The sequence below is a fragment of the Procambarus clarkii genome, chromosome 46 (genome assembly GCF_040958095.1).
Source record: "Procambarus clarkii isolate CNS0578487 chromosome 46, FALCON_Pclarkii_2.0, whole genome shotgun sequence".
In the NCBI taxonomy this organism is placed as follows: domain Eukaryota; kingdom Metazoa; phylum Arthropoda; class Malacostraca; order Decapoda; family Cambaridae; genus Procambarus; species Procambarus clarkii.
The window spans coordinates 9,707,875-9,723,740 of record NC_091195.1 but is presented as its reverse complement, the minus strand read 5'-3'; positions in this window follow the sequence as shown (position 1 = coordinate 9,723,740).

Below are 15,866 nucleotides of genomic sequence, written 5' to 3'. Positions count from 1 at the left end.
GTGTTTACTGGTGGAGGAGGGGCAGGAATGGTGATTGCTGCTTGTTGACGGGCTGTTGTCACCGTTTCTTGTGCTTGCTTGATTGCATCCTCTCTATGGGGACACAAATGAGAGATTGTAATGCGTGCACCATTGCATAGTGCACATTTGGGTGTTTGGCTTGTGCATTCCCTGTAGTTGTGTTCCCCTCCACACCTGCTGCACTTGGGGATTTCGATGTTGCATGCACTGGAATAGTGGTCATACTGAAGTATTGGAAGCATTATTTGAGCTTGTGAAACCTCTGTAGGGTGATTTGGTCAGGACCAGACTTGATGCCAAATGCAGAAAAGCCAAGGTTGCAGACTTGTGCTGCTTGCTCCGGTGAAGCCAGAGTTAGCTTCAGTACTTGGTTGTTGTGGGACTGAGTTGCGAACCAGTGGGCCTGAATTATTTTAATATCCCTGTTTTATCTCCAGATTTCTGCAGATATCTCGTCAACTGAGTGATCCATGATGATGTCATGGATCCTATGTACAAAGATAGTGCGTTTGGCTTGGAATTCAGTCGGGGGATAGAGTGTGATCCCCCTACTCCAATAGTTTGTTCAGACTGTCGGTCGAAAGGAGTTCTGGAAGGTCTGCATTGTGTACCAACAAGATGGCTCCAGTTGCTATTTTGAACACATTTTTTGTAGGTAATCTGGGTGATCTCATGAATTACTTCAAGTAGTTGGGCTGGAGAACGAATCTGGCCAGCTTCGTCAGTGAAGCTGACATTGGTCGCCGTAACCTTGTGTGGGGCCAGGAAGCCTAGTCTAATCTATACTAAGGTGGATGTTTGTGTTGTGTCTTGGTAGACTAAGTGGCTGGTGGGTGTTAGTTCGGCCGAGGCCGCAAACTTCTGGTTGTTAGGCAACTAGAGCTACTTGAACAGTTGGTAATTGAACCTATCGATAGCCTAAGCCTGCTACAAGGCTGTTAGTTGCCCGATCAAACCTTCGCGAGAATTTCAAGAACCCAGTTTTGGCTACCGCTCGGGAATGATCGTTTAGAATAGCGAAATACAAGAGGTAGAAACAGTTTAGAAAGACAGCATTATTCACATCTTAATTCTATGATTAGTAGGTTGTGCATTGTGTATTGTGTGAGTGTGTGTGTGGAGTGTTGTTGTACAGGCAGGGAGAGAAGGAGGAGGATGGGGGGGTGGAAGGGGAAGGATGAGGATGGGTGGGATGGGTTTATTTGGACATCATTCTGCTGTAAGCGTCTGTAGAGCTGGTTGGGTCACAGTTCAATTGCCAAGGCCTCAACGGCGCGACATGGCGACGAGAGAACTTGTAGCTGACTGAGAGCAAGTCTGGCTGCTGAGCGGCCGGCCGGCTGTGATTGGCTGGCTGGCGCACCAATCCTGAGAGAGGTGGGCGGGGCCAAGGCGCGGACGTCCCTGTAGATGGCGGGAGCTCCAGGGCTTTATGCCGTTGTGGGTTTATGCTCTAAGTGGGCTCCCATACGAGGAATAGTTGAGAGTTTACAGGGTTAACAACACTGTAAACCAGACATGACACGGCTGAACTCATCGAAACTTAAAATGTTGAAGAATTTGTTGATCGTTCTGTCCTCGTCGAGGCCACTCGAGAGATAGTGGCCCTCAGGTAAATATTAACACGTTGGACTGGACGGCGTGAGAATAGCTTGAGCTGCTTCAACTCTACGTGTGTAATTTATATCTCAATAAATTTATTTTAATTTCAAAACATGAAATACATTTTGAAATAAATTTATTTCAATATTAAAACATTAATAGCCAAATATAAACAGATCTGACAGAGAACTGTACTAAGGTCAGGTTCAGTCTCGTGTCCTGTATTCAACACTACTGTATAGTGTAGAATACTTATCTCTGAAAGTATTACATGTAATACAGGCCCAGAGGAATCTTGAAAGACATTCCTTTCTCTCTCATAATTTTATAATTTCATCCCGAAATTCATAAACCGTTTTGTCTTTTAAGGCAATCAGAAATCCTTTGATTGTATAATATTTGTTTTGTCTTAAATCCTGTTGATAATATGATGGTCAGAGCACTAGTTCTTGGTCTGGTCTGGGACAGGCAGCCATCTCTGGGACACCCAGCATCTTGCCACAGGGTTGTAATGACCGCTTACCCTGTCGTAATAACCGCGGCCTTTATTGTAATAACCCAATGTTCCCCAGTATTAATCCTGTTATCTTGTTATCTCTCGTGATCGTAATATACGCTCTCTGTTGTACATCTCTGTCTCTCTTCACTCAATACCCCAGCTTAACACTGTTACAGTCCAGCAGGACCCCTCACTGGACGGCCACGTATGTAAGAGGAATATACACCAAGGACAAGGGTTATTAGTTAAAAAAAACAAATAACAAAACACATTTACACTGCCACCACCTTCCCGACCAACCATACCTGAATGTGTCAATCACCGATCCCCCAGGAAGGCAAGGAATCAGTAACCATGGGACTCCGGGTAATATGAATTTCAGTAATAAATTTTGGAAAATTAGTTTGTGTAATTTACGTTACTAATTTAAATCCAAGGGTAACTTTAGTATCGATTAATTGTTAGGAGAACCTGGGGGCTTCCAATACAACACCTAAAAATGACAAAGTAGCAAAATATATAAAAGGGGAGTTAAGTGAATACCACTGGACAAGCTATACAATTTATTTTATGAAACATGTAAATTAAGACAATTTGAACACATCACCTATTCTATTTTCCCTAGAGGCACAATGGATATTTACTGAGGGCACGAAACTCAACGTGCTACTATACCTTAAATACCCGCACTACGGCCAAGATGTTGATGGCTGCCCTCAGCCCCGAGGATACGGGCTTGCGGCCCTGTTCCTAATACACTCCCAAGACACACTGATGAAATTTAGTTTTTCCAACTTATTGCTGGGAAGGATTACTCCTCCCACCATCTAATACAGCCCCAGGGCTCCACCCATTATTTTGGCAATGGCCAACCATTTAACACGTAGGCCTGAGGTCTGGCTCTCTAGGGCCAATAAGGACTTGGCCCTTATCTCAGGCCAATCACCTTCACTGATCTGTCGTGGAAAGCTACATGAATTCCTGAAGATTGAGTCAGCTCTCCCCAGCTAAAGAGAAGGGGGACAAGGCGCGTCTATGGGGCCCAGGCACCTGCGAGCAATGTTTACAAAACTGATAAATTATGTTCAAGCCTGTCTCCTCTAAGATAGCGAGTAGGGACATTTGACTCTGCCTCGTATGGGGAAGAGGCCGGTGAGAGGGAAAGAGAGGGGATGAGAGGGGAACATCTGAGTGGGGAATTGAGTGGGAGAAGCCAAGGTATCCAAGACCACCCTACCCTCAGGTCAACCTCTTGACCCTGACAAATGGGCGACAGGGGGGGGGGGAAGAGGAGGAGGCGAATGACGGCCAAGGGGAGGGGAAAAGGAAGGAGGGGAGAGGGAGAAGGAAAGGAGGGGAGAAGGAGAGGGAAAAGAAGGGAGAAGGGAGAACCAATGATCTGAGCCCCAGATCCTTACAACTCCCCCTCCTCGGAAATTAAGAAATTTGTGTGTAAAGCAAGTTACACACACTTTTCTTATCCAGAAATCCTGCCCTACCCTAACCATTAACTCCACAAACAACATTTTTAACCCAACACTATATTAAACCAATGCCTCAAAACAAAAGAAATTATCTAATCCTAACTAATTCCATCCAATACTCCAACAACAATAATGGCACACCCAAAATGTGTGCCCCAGCATGTATTTATACCTATCAACACAACAGTAATAATACATTAACCATAAGGACAGAGACCGTCCCTATAATCCTGACTGTCCACTTGGATGCAGCCCCGTACCCTTCCAACTACCTGGAAGACAAAACATCCCATACCTGTCTTGATATAGTAACAAATAACTGGAGAAATCCAAACCTAACAATTACTAACTAGCTAAAATCAGCTGATAGCCTTCAGCTATCCCAGTATTCCTCCCGGAATAAAGATCAAACACATCACACAAAACATTAAATAAAAAAAAATCAATGTCATTAAAAAAATTTAACAAAATTATAAAATTATATCAACATGGAAGAACACTACCTCTCAGGGACCTAGTGTTCCACTCCACACCTATGGCAACTGTCCACCACAGCGCATCCCAATCTTAAAATCTAAAGAAAAGACACAGAAATATTTTTATTATTAAAAAAAAATTCAATGTCCACAGACATGTCCCTTAACCAACAACAACACTCTGGATATAAGTTCCTCAAACTCCTAATATCCCAGAGTTCACATTCAAGTCCACAACAACAGCGGGTGAACACATTTGTCAGACTGTGTACCACACCCTTATTGTTCAGTAAACCTCAAAAAAAATTAAAAAAAAATATATGTATAACTATCAGTATCTAGGATCTAGAAAAATCTAGATAAAGTTTCCCACTGATCAACGTTTCTAGAGATCCTACTAGATGGTTCTCAAACCAGTTCACTCATACAACTTATCTAGAGACAGGGTCATTGTCTAATGTTCACTTTCTAGATATATTTCTCGATTTCACTAGTTCTAGTTTTCAACATTTAATACTGGTCCAGAGAACTTTCCGAAGGTGTATAGGTGCTTACTATCAGATGGAAAATTAAAAGTTGAACTGTTCCGAGTTACCACAGTTTACTATATTAATAGCGTTTATTTGTATATGAAACTTTTCTATAAATATTTTCTCTCGTTCGTTCCTGTTGACATTTGGTTGCTGTAGATTCCGGCGACTACCTCATGTTGCTTGAAGATCCTGGTCGTCTGGAAGTTCCATTTCCGGCCTCGGCCAACTACGGACAGTACAGGGGGTCTCGTACTACCCGCACCTGACTTGAGTGACAGCTGACAGCTGGCGGCGGTCAGCTCAGGTGGACCCCGCTAACAGGAACCGGGTTCACCTCTTCTTATCGCTCCCCAAACAGTCTTGATGGATTGTTGTTAACCATGGCTGCCAAAGTAGAGCACAACTTCGACGTATCACGATGTCTCGCGTTGGTAGTGAGGTTCGAGTGGCGTTGAAGAGGATGGCATGGTGACAGGACAGGTGGGCCCTGCCTCAGCTCCTGGGCGACGTCATCTACCGGCGTTTACTTGTCATCCCGGTACTACTGGGCTGGTACACCTTCCGTGCAACCCCTCGTGTAGCTGAACTTGGGCCGAGGTACAGGATTGTACCTCATCTGGCGATTCCGCAAGCACTCTGTAGGGGTAGTGCTGTTCGTACCTGAGACCACCGCGTTGCATCTTGGTTTCCACAGACGACGCAACCGCAGGTTTTGAGAGAGCTGACAAGTTCTTGCAATTAGCGTTCTTGTTCGTAGACCACTCGTCTTCCACTTCCGGTTTTCCCGCAGTCTTGACTACGCGGCTGGTGGGCGTGGTTGGTGACCTTGAGACAGCTAGCCCACGGTTGTAATGGTGACTGGACTCTGCTCCGTGAAGACAGCATGGCTGGACTGGGACAACCTCGTTAGTGACGTGAGGTGTCGGCCGGGTGACTGTACGCCAGTCACCCCTTCCGGATAACCAATTGACGAGTTACCGGGTACAAGGGGGAGGACTTTATGTAACGTGCCTCAGACCCCGATCTTATCAGCCAGGTGGGTCATCCCCAGACCTGCTGATCTCGATCCTTGGTTCACGTGTGACTGGGAGGCTGAAACTGGTGTACCATCAGACCTGAGAAAGACAGACAACAACAAATGGCGGAAGCATGGATATTACTCTGAGGTATAGGTAGATGGAAACCCCAGAGCAAGGCAAGTATGCTACCTGAGCCATGTACCTCAGTAAATACACACCAGTGCCTCTACAGGATAATTATTATGAAATTACTAAACCTGACTAGGGGAGATCATTACCAATTTACTGTACAGCTCGCGACCTCGTTACCATAGGCTGACAAGATTGAACTTGACTACTGATGAGATCTGACAGAAGGTCATCCTCATCATCTGACTCAGCACTTGGATCATTAGACAGGTCAGGAATTAGACTTGCTGAAGGCAGCTCTAGTTCCTCCCTCGCGTGATAAGGTTTTAACTTATTAATGTGAATCGTTCTCTCAACTTGGTCTTCAAAAATACCTTTAATAACAAAATTAACCGGACCTTTTCTTTCAATTACCCGGTAAGGGCCCCGCCATCTAGGTGCAAGTTTCCTACTCTGATTGGCAGGAGCCGCCTCATTAACTCTCAACACAAGACTCCCGACTTTCAACTCAAGAGGTCGTACCTTCTTGTCATAATGCTGAGCATAGCGGTCTCGTGCTGTCTTGGAAGCCCTGGCTGCAATTCTCCATGCATTTTTCATCTTATTTAAAACTTCTGATGGGTAATCTTCCCCATATACAATATTATGTCTGTTAAGCAGACCTGACGGGAAATTACATGAATGCCCTGTGAACAGCAAAAGGGGTTGGGTGTTAATGGACTGATGGATGGCAGTGTTCAGAGCTAGCTGGATATAGGGGAGTTGTTCGTCCCACGAATTTGCATCATGCTCTGCAAGAATTGCAAGCATATCTTTAACTGACCGGTTCGTCCGTTCTGTCATGCCGTTAGCCTGAGGGTGATAAGCTGTCGTGAATGCTGAAGTGGTTTCTATAATTTTACATACTTCTCTAAAAATATTCCCATTAAATTCCTGACCTCGGTCAGAAACTAACACTTTAGGGGGACCGAATACAGTGACGAACCTATCTAAGAACGCCTTTGCAACAGTTCGTGAATCCTTCTGAGACAATGCAATCAGTGTGGTGTACCTGGACAGGTGGTCTACCAACACCAATACGTAACGGTTTCCTGAATGACTGTGATGCAGATCAATCAGATCAGCCCCCACCCGATCTAAAGGTTCCAAAATTTCTGGGAATTCTTGCAATGGAGCTTGTACCTTAAGGGTACCTTTCCTCCTTTGACAGTGACCACAGGACTTAACGAAGTTAATGACCTCTGTTAACATACCGGGGAAGAAAAAGAGTGACTTGGCTTTCATGTGAGTTTTAAAAATCCCCGGATGACCTGCAATCTTAGACGAATGTGCGAGTTTCAACGCCGACTTCTTCAACACCTCTGGGATAACCAACTGAAAAACTGCACGATCCTGCTGTCCCTTTACATAAAATAAGACCCCATCCTTCATTTCAAAATCATGAATTGCTAAATTACGTTTCTTCGACGGATATTTTCCTCCCTCCAAAAGTTCAATAATTTCCTTCCACCTTGGTTCGTTCATCTGGAATTCTCGCATTTTCTCACTGGAAATATTTTCAATATTAAGATTTACGTTAATAGTAGCAATGTTTCTACTCAAAGTGTCTGGTACAACATGTGATGGACCAGGCTTGTAAAGTATTTGGAATGAGTGAGCAGCTAGTTCATGAGACCAACGGGACATGCGAGGGCACTTAGTTCTTTTCTTAAAAATATGAGTCAAAGCCCTGTGATCTGTATAAATGACAAAGTGACGTTGGAAAAGATACGGTTCAAAGTACCTGACACTTTCTACCACAGCCAAAGCCTCCCTATCCGTGGCAGAATAGCGGACCTCCGGACCCTTAACCTTCCTGCTGAAATATGCCACTGGGTGAGGAAGATTGTCATTATCACGTTGCATTAAACACCCACCAATAGCTATGCCACTGGCGTCAGTGTGTACTTCCCACTCCTTTTCAAAATCCGGTACTGCCAAGACTGGGGTGGTAATGAGTTGACTTTTTAATTTTGCATAAGCGTTATCATGCTCAGGTTTCCAAACGAATTTAACATTTTTCTTAGTGAGCTCAGTTAATGGCGCTGTTGTACTTGCAAAACCCTCAATGTGGCGACGGAAATATCCGGCTGCCCCCAGAAACCTTCGAACATCCTTTGCTGTCTTAGGTGTTGGCATGTCAGCAATGGCACGACAGGAGTCTGGGTCAGGTCGGATACCGTCTGTGCTCACCTGGAATCCCAGAAACTTGAATTTCTGAGATGCCAGAGTGCACTTACTCACGTTAAGTTTGAACCCCGCCTTATCTAACAATGCCAACGTCTCAGTCAAATCTCGTAAGTGCTCATCAAACGTCCTGGAGTAGATAACCACATCATCCAGGTACGCTAACGAGTGCCTCCCCAAGACTGGACTGAGGATATAATTAATTGCCCTCTGAAATGATGAAGGCGCTGTCTTTAACCCGAAAGGCATCCGCTTGAATTGATAAGTATGAACCCCATCAGAGAAGGCGGTCTTTTCTCTATCTTTCTCAGCAACTGGGATGGCCCAATACGCAGATTTCGCATGCAGAGTGGAAAAGTATTTGGCTGCCCCAAACTGATCTATTATTTCTTGTATCCGTGGCAAAGGATACACATCACCTTTAGTAATTTCGTTGATCTTTCGGTAGTCAACACAAAACCTATAACTACCATCCGGTTTACGTACCAACACCACTGGCGACAACCATGGTGATGTACTAGGCTCTATCACATCCTGTCTCAACATTTTCTGACACTCATCCCTAATTACTTCCTTCGCCCGTTCCGGAAGCCTCCATTGACGGGTGTAAATCGGAGGATGATCACCTGTAGGAATAACATGCTCGATCCTATCCAGAAGCCCGATCTGATCGTCTTCTGTTGCAAACAGTCTAGGGAATTTACGTAAAATCCCTCTCAAAAGTTTCCTATCTGACTGTTGCACATGTTGCAAATCCAGAGCCGAGATTAACTTATCAACTTCTTGAATATTACTACTTTTTTCCTGTCTCGGTCTTGTATTTCCCCTGTGTACTACTTTGTGTAACATTAAGTGCACTACATTGTGCTATGGTGGCTGGCATCTCCTCCTGGCTTTGATACTGAAAAATTCCTGTATTTTCTACAATTGTAGCCTGAGACACCCTATCACCTGCCCTGAAACGATAGGTTTTGTGCGAGAGATTGACAACTGGAATAAGGGCACCTTTATCAAGCACTGTGATCAAATGATGAGGGATCAACAACCTGTCACATCTCCCAGCCACCTGAAGGGTGGTACCTGGTGCAATGTGACGTCCCACTGATACTTTAATGAATTTAACTGAATGTGGTGGGCAACATTGTTTCACCAAGGCATGTAACCCACATGATTTCTTATCTGTGTCTGGAAGAGACTTAAACAACAACTTAGGGTAGTGACAGTTGTACTTCTGTTTCTTACTAATGGAAGCAATTACTGGTGGATGATCTACCATTTTAATGGGATAAACTACCTGACCCAGCTTCAATCTGCACTTCCTTGCTCCATCTTGAGCCGACAAAGAAAAGTTAATTCGTCCCAGAAAATCCATTCCCAACAAAATCTGACCAGGGAATGCAAGATTCTCGACAATCGTGCAAGTGTGTCGGTAAGCTTCTTCCTTACCTACTTCAAAATTGAGAGTGGCCTGGCCCAAGATATTGATATGTTGACCATTTACTGCTGTTAAATGCTTCCCACAACGCTTAAGGCGTGTCTCTTTAAGTGTGCTGAAGGCTGACTTTTTAATGAGAGTTGCTTGACTTCCGGTGTCCACAAAAACTGTCAATCTCACTCCTTCAACCGTCATCTCAAACGTAGGTCTGCCACCACCCGAGGCGGGATTCTCTCATGATTCTGTTTTCCCCTTCCGGCATCTCGCTTTTACGTGGCCTCTTTTCCCACAATTAAAACAAGTACGCGAGTCCCACCAGTCATTACGTGGGGGTTGTTGCGGGCGACCACTGCCCACCGCTTTCGTCTGGGGGGGTCCTGACCTATTGCCCCCTTGTCCGCTCTCTACCTTCCTGCTCACCGCATTGACATATGGCGACGTCCGCGCCTCCTCCGCATCCAAGTCCTCATCTATATGGTCTTCGGCGTATTGTACGAGTTCCCTAAAACTCAGGGAAGCCGTGTCCGTAGCGAGGTATGGACCGATATGAGCGGGCAAGGCCTTACAAAATAGCTGCTTTGCAAACCGTTCCTCCTGCTACGCATCGTAACCCAACTCCTGAGTGAGATCGCCTATCCTGGTCCTAAGGAAGGCACCAAAATCTTTTAATTGAGTACCTTTATTCCTCTGAAGTAACGTTAAGTACCGACGAGCCTCCTCTTTAGTAATTTTCGCCTTAAATCGGTCCTTGATGGCCTGCACAAATTGTGGCCACGTCACCAAATGCCTGAATTCCTCAGACTTCCTCAGGGGCCCGTCGCGACCCACACATGCCCCAGTGGCCAGATTAATTTTAGTTTCATCGTCAGGAGCCGCGGCTAACACAGAATCCATCTCCCACAACCAATTTTCCACACAACGGTTGCGTTCCACTTTATTCGATGGGAGTTCAGCACAATTTAACCTTGGTAACGACAACTTCGGGAGTGACGCCACAAGTCCCGGTCTATAGGATGGAGTACTAGGAATGTAAGGGGGTGCCTGACCAGGGGTGGAAGGAACTATGAGGGGTTGGGTGTAGGATGGGGATAGGGGTTGGGAGAGGGGTGAGGAGGGATTTCCTAGTGACCAAGGGGCTACCCCAGGTGAGTAACTATTTGAGGCACTACTCTGATAAGGTGGTTGTTGACCCTGTTGTTGATTGTGTGAGGGTTGTGAACCGTTCTGTCCTTGTAGTAACTGTAGCAGCATCTGTAGTACCTGTGGTTGTTGTTGTGCAACCTGGTGTACTTGTTGTTGTTGTTGTGCTACCTGATGTACCTGATGTTGTGGTGCAAACTGTTGTGCCTGTTGTACCTGTTGTTGTTGTGCAACCTGTTGTACCTGATGTTGTGCAACCTGTTGTACCTGGTGTTGTTGTGCAACCTGTTGTACCTGGTGTTGTTGTGCAACCTGTTGTACCTGATGTTGTTGTGCAACCTGTTGTACCTGGTGTTGTTGTGCAACCTGTTGTACCTGTTGTTGTTGTGCAACCTGTTGTACCTGGTGTTGTTGTGCAACCTGTTGTACCTGATGTTGTTGTGCAACCTGTTGTACCTGTTGTTGTTGTGCAACCTGTTGTACCTGTGGTTGAGCAACCTGTTGTATTTGTTGTTGTTGTGCAACCTGTTGTACCTGATGTTGTTGTGCAACCTGTTGTACCTGTTGTTGTTGTGCAACCTGTTGTACCTGTGGTTGAGCAACCTGTTGTATTTGTTGTTGTTGAGCAACCTGTTGTACCTGCTGTTGTTGTGCACCCTGTTGTATTTGTTGTTGTGATCCGTTTTGCCCCTGTATTAACTGTAGTAGCATCTGTATGGCTTGTTGTTGTGCATCGGGTTGTACCTGTTGTAATTGTTGAGGTTGTGGGGGTGGTGTGTGTACGTTCATAAGCCCAGGGATCGTCAGACCTTGAGAACCCGCAATGGCATCATCCCCGGGAACTCCTTGTTCAACTGGTGTGGATGTTCTAATAGTGGGGTCCACAACCCCATCACCCCCTATCGCCTCACCAATCATCGTGATGTCCGCCGAGCCAGAGCCCCCCAATGAAATCCTGCTTTCGTCCAGGGCTGCCGCCCCTTGAGCACCCGGATCCGTTACACCCCCCGTGGGGTTCGCTTGGGGTCCCTCCGCAAGGGCTAACGTCTGTACTGCCCTCACCAGGTGAGGGTCTGTCGATGGTGCTCCCCCGGTAGCCTCGTCGTCTACCATACCTTTACTCCTGAGCTTCATGTGCTTATCACACGACATATTCTCGCTAAACCTCGCAACCTAACCCTACCTGGGGAAAACAGGCAAAGTTCTGATCCCGCCAAGCGATTGCGGTGAAATTTTAACACAACCCCGATCTCAACAACTAATCACTCGCTCAATAATCTCTAACCTTTTATGTTAAACCTCTTGAACATCTAGACCGGAACTACTCTTCATTCACGTCGGTCACCGCGTTCCACAGCCCCAGTGAAGACCATAAATTTCCGAAGCTTGTTGACAGACGATGACAGCTGTCGGTGTCAGTGTCTCGCTGATAACGCTACACCAAAGAATGAATTCTTTAGTCCTATTATCCTCTTCTCTCATTCGTAAAATTTATATGCGGACAGATGGAAATATGCAGCCGGTATCGACTACTAATCATCACTTGTGAAACAAACACTGTATACGATGTTGAACAAACTATATATGCGCACTTATAATCTACATAAAAAGGTTACGTTAATTGTCAATCGATCAAACTACTAGAATAAACTTGAAAAAAAATGTAATTAATTTCCACTATATTTATTTGACACTCGAAGATGACTAGTAACGCAAATATAAAAAGAATGACAGTACGACTTTCTTGTCTGTAAATGCAAATCCAATATAAATCTTAGAAAATTGATAATTCCCGAATTCTTTAACAAAATATACTGAAATTATGCAAGTAATATTTACGCGAAAGGAATTACACTGAATTTACTGTAAATAATTTAGTTTCCACTCTGTTTTTATTTATCGAAAATAATCAGTCTAGTTTACCAGCGCACAATAAATACAACACTTTACGTTAACTGAATTTCTTAAATTTTTCTTGAAAATCTTAGGCGCGCTAGGAATGAATGACGTTATCGTTAATTTAACACTGGCGCGATGTTTATATCTTCAACAATTATTTTTAATTCCGTAACGCCCGACGCTAACAACGGCGCTCGGATATAATTATAAGTATTATTAGTTAAACCAAATTAATGTTAAATTAATTATTTACGTTACTGTATGAACTCGATGTTTACATAGCATACACTTGTTCACCGCCGGTCGCGTTGTAGAATACTGAGAAATATACACTGATAGCTGCGACGCTCACGGCTACAGAGTCGCGCTCAACCTTAAGAAAAAATTAGTAAGTAATTTCCCAAAATTATAATTTAAATACTGGCGCGTAGTTGACTTGTTACTTTAACGGAGTATAACACTCGCTAACCACCTAGACACGTTGATAAGTATACAAAAATTGAAAGTGCGCTCACTGTCACGAAGCCTAATCCTCAGAAAGTTGTCTCCGCACAAATTCTTAATTAACTAAGTATTTCTTTTCTCAAAATTATAAATTAAATACCGACGTGTAGTTCGCTTATCACTTGAAATGAATCCACTACTCGCGAGACACTTAGACACTTGGTTGAGCGCAAACAATTACTGAGCGCTGTCACACTGGGCGCTGAGTAAAACCGCTAGAAAATTCAGAGTCCCAACGCTAATTCGCTTAAATGACCAAAATTCGATTTTTGGTCTCTCAAAGTTCGCACTCGGATCACTTTAATCGCACACTTGAATTAACCCTGACGACCCGATGATCGTATGGCCAGGCACAAAACTAGAATTTATTCCGAAATTGAGATTTTCCAAGCGACTTTGAAAAATATCATCACAAAAAGTTTCCACGATTTCACTGATTTCAGTTCTTTCACTGACTTCACTTTATGCACCGCACTTCACTTGAACACAAAAAACCACTCACCTTTTAGTAATTCCCTCAAAGAATTAATACTGCACAATACGAAAACAAAAATTCCAGACCTAAACATGTAAAACAAATTCTTAGAAAAAATAATAACACTTATATATGAGAATTAGGTAACCAAGGGGGAACACTTAACTACCGAAGGGATACTTAACCTGAAAGGGAACTTAATATACAGGGAACTTAATTTAGTACTTAAGGAAATCTCGATTTAACCTATAACCGTCCCGTCCCGGCCCGCCCTGTCGCTTCTCCAAGCCTAGGTAACCACATCCACCTAGATGCCGACAGTACCAAATAATCCTGTCCTTCGCGGTCAACGGTTAGACTAGATAGCGGAACAACCGACGGATCTAACTGTCCGACACCACCGTAATTCCGTTGCTAGAGAATCTACTAGGCCATCCCTCAGTGAACTCTTGGTACCTTCATGGCTGTACCGTAAAAATCTAGCGATTGGGTCGCCTACCACGCCCTCAGGGATAATAATTAGCGTCCTAATACTTCCCCGCCCCGACAATTCGACACCTAGAATTGTTGCTGCGAAAACCACCACGCAGCACCCTTGTCCGTAGTTGCAGAGGGTCGAGAAAAATAATACCCTGTCCAACTACCCAAGGCGGCCTCCACACTTAACTGCCTGCTAGCGCATACACTTAAGTGACTGTAATTAAACTTACCAGCCCCGCACGACCCTAGAATCGCCTACTCTATGCGAATCGCACCACATAGGATTACCGTCGACTCTATCTCATGGGCCCCGGCTGCACCCTCACCACATAACATAACCGAACGGACAGGCGCGTGAGGCTTCAATAATCGTCAAGAAATTATTGAAACACCGCTGCTACCATTGTAACGACCGCTTACCCTGTCGTAATAACCGCGGCCTTTATTGTAATAACCCAATGTTCCCCAGTATTAATCCTGTTATCTTGTTATCTCTCGTGATCGTAATATACGCTCTCTGTTGTACATCTCTGTCTTTCTTCACTCAATACCCCAGCTTAACACTGTTACAGTCCAGCAAGACCCCTCACTGGACGGCCACGTATGTAAGAGGAATATTAAATGAGGAAGATACACCAAGGACAAGGGTTATTAGTTAAAAAAAAACAATAACAAAACACTTTTACACTGCCACCACCTTCCCGACCAACCATACCTGAATGTGTCTTATCACCGATCCCCCAGGAAGGCAAGGAATCAGTAACCATGGGACTCCGGGTAATATGAATTTCAGTAATAAATTTTGGAAAATTAGTTTGTGTAATTTACGTTACTAATTTAAATCCAAGGGTAACTTTAGTATCGATTAATTGTTAGGAGAACCTGGGGGGGCTTCCAATACAACACCTAAAAATGACAAAGTAGCAAAATATATAAAAGGGGAGTTAAGTGAATACCACTGGACAAGCTATACAATTTATTTTATGAAACATGTAAATTAAGACAATTTGAACACATCACCTATTCTATTTTCCCTAGAGGCACAATGGATATTTACTGAGGGCACGAAACTCAACGTGCTACTATACCTTAAATACCCGCACTACGGCCAAGATGTTGATGGCTGCCCTCAGCCCCGAGGATACGGGCTTGCGGCCCTGTTCCTAATACACTCCCAAGACACACTGATGAAATTTAGTTTTTCCAACTTATTGCTGGGAAGGATTACTCCTCCCACCATCTAATACAGCCCCAGGGCTCCACCCATTATTTTGGCAATGGCCAACCATTTAACACGTAGGCCTGAGGTCTGGCTCTCTAGGGCCAATAAGGACTTGGCCCTTATCTCAGGCCAATCACCTTCACTGATCTGTCGTGGAAAGCTACATGAATTCCTGAAGATTGAGTCAGCTCTCCCCAGCTAAAGAGAAGGGGGACAAGGCGCGTCTATGGGGCCCAGGCACCTGCGAGCAATGTTTACAAAACTGATAAATTATGTTCAAGCCTGTCTCCTCTAAGATAGCGAGTAGGGACATTTGACTCTGCCTCGTATGGGGAAGAGGCCGGTGAGAGGGAAAGAGAGGGGATGAGAGGGGATGGAGAGGGGAACATCTGAGTGGGAAATTGAGTGGGAGAAGCCAAGGTATCCAAGACCACCCTACCCTCAGGTCAACCTCTTGACCCTGACAAATGGGCGACAGGGGGGGGGGGGGGAAGAGGAGGAGGCGAATGACGGCCAAGGGGAGGGGAAAAGGAAGGAGGGGAGAGGGAGAAGGAAAGGAGGGGAGAAGGAGAGGGAAAAGAGGGGAGAAGGGAGAACCAATGATCTGAGCCCCAGATCCTTACAGGGTATCCCAGCCATCTCTGGGACACCCAGCATCTTGCCACAGAGTATCCCAGCCATCTCTGGGACACCCAGCATCTTGCCACAGAGTATCCCAGCCA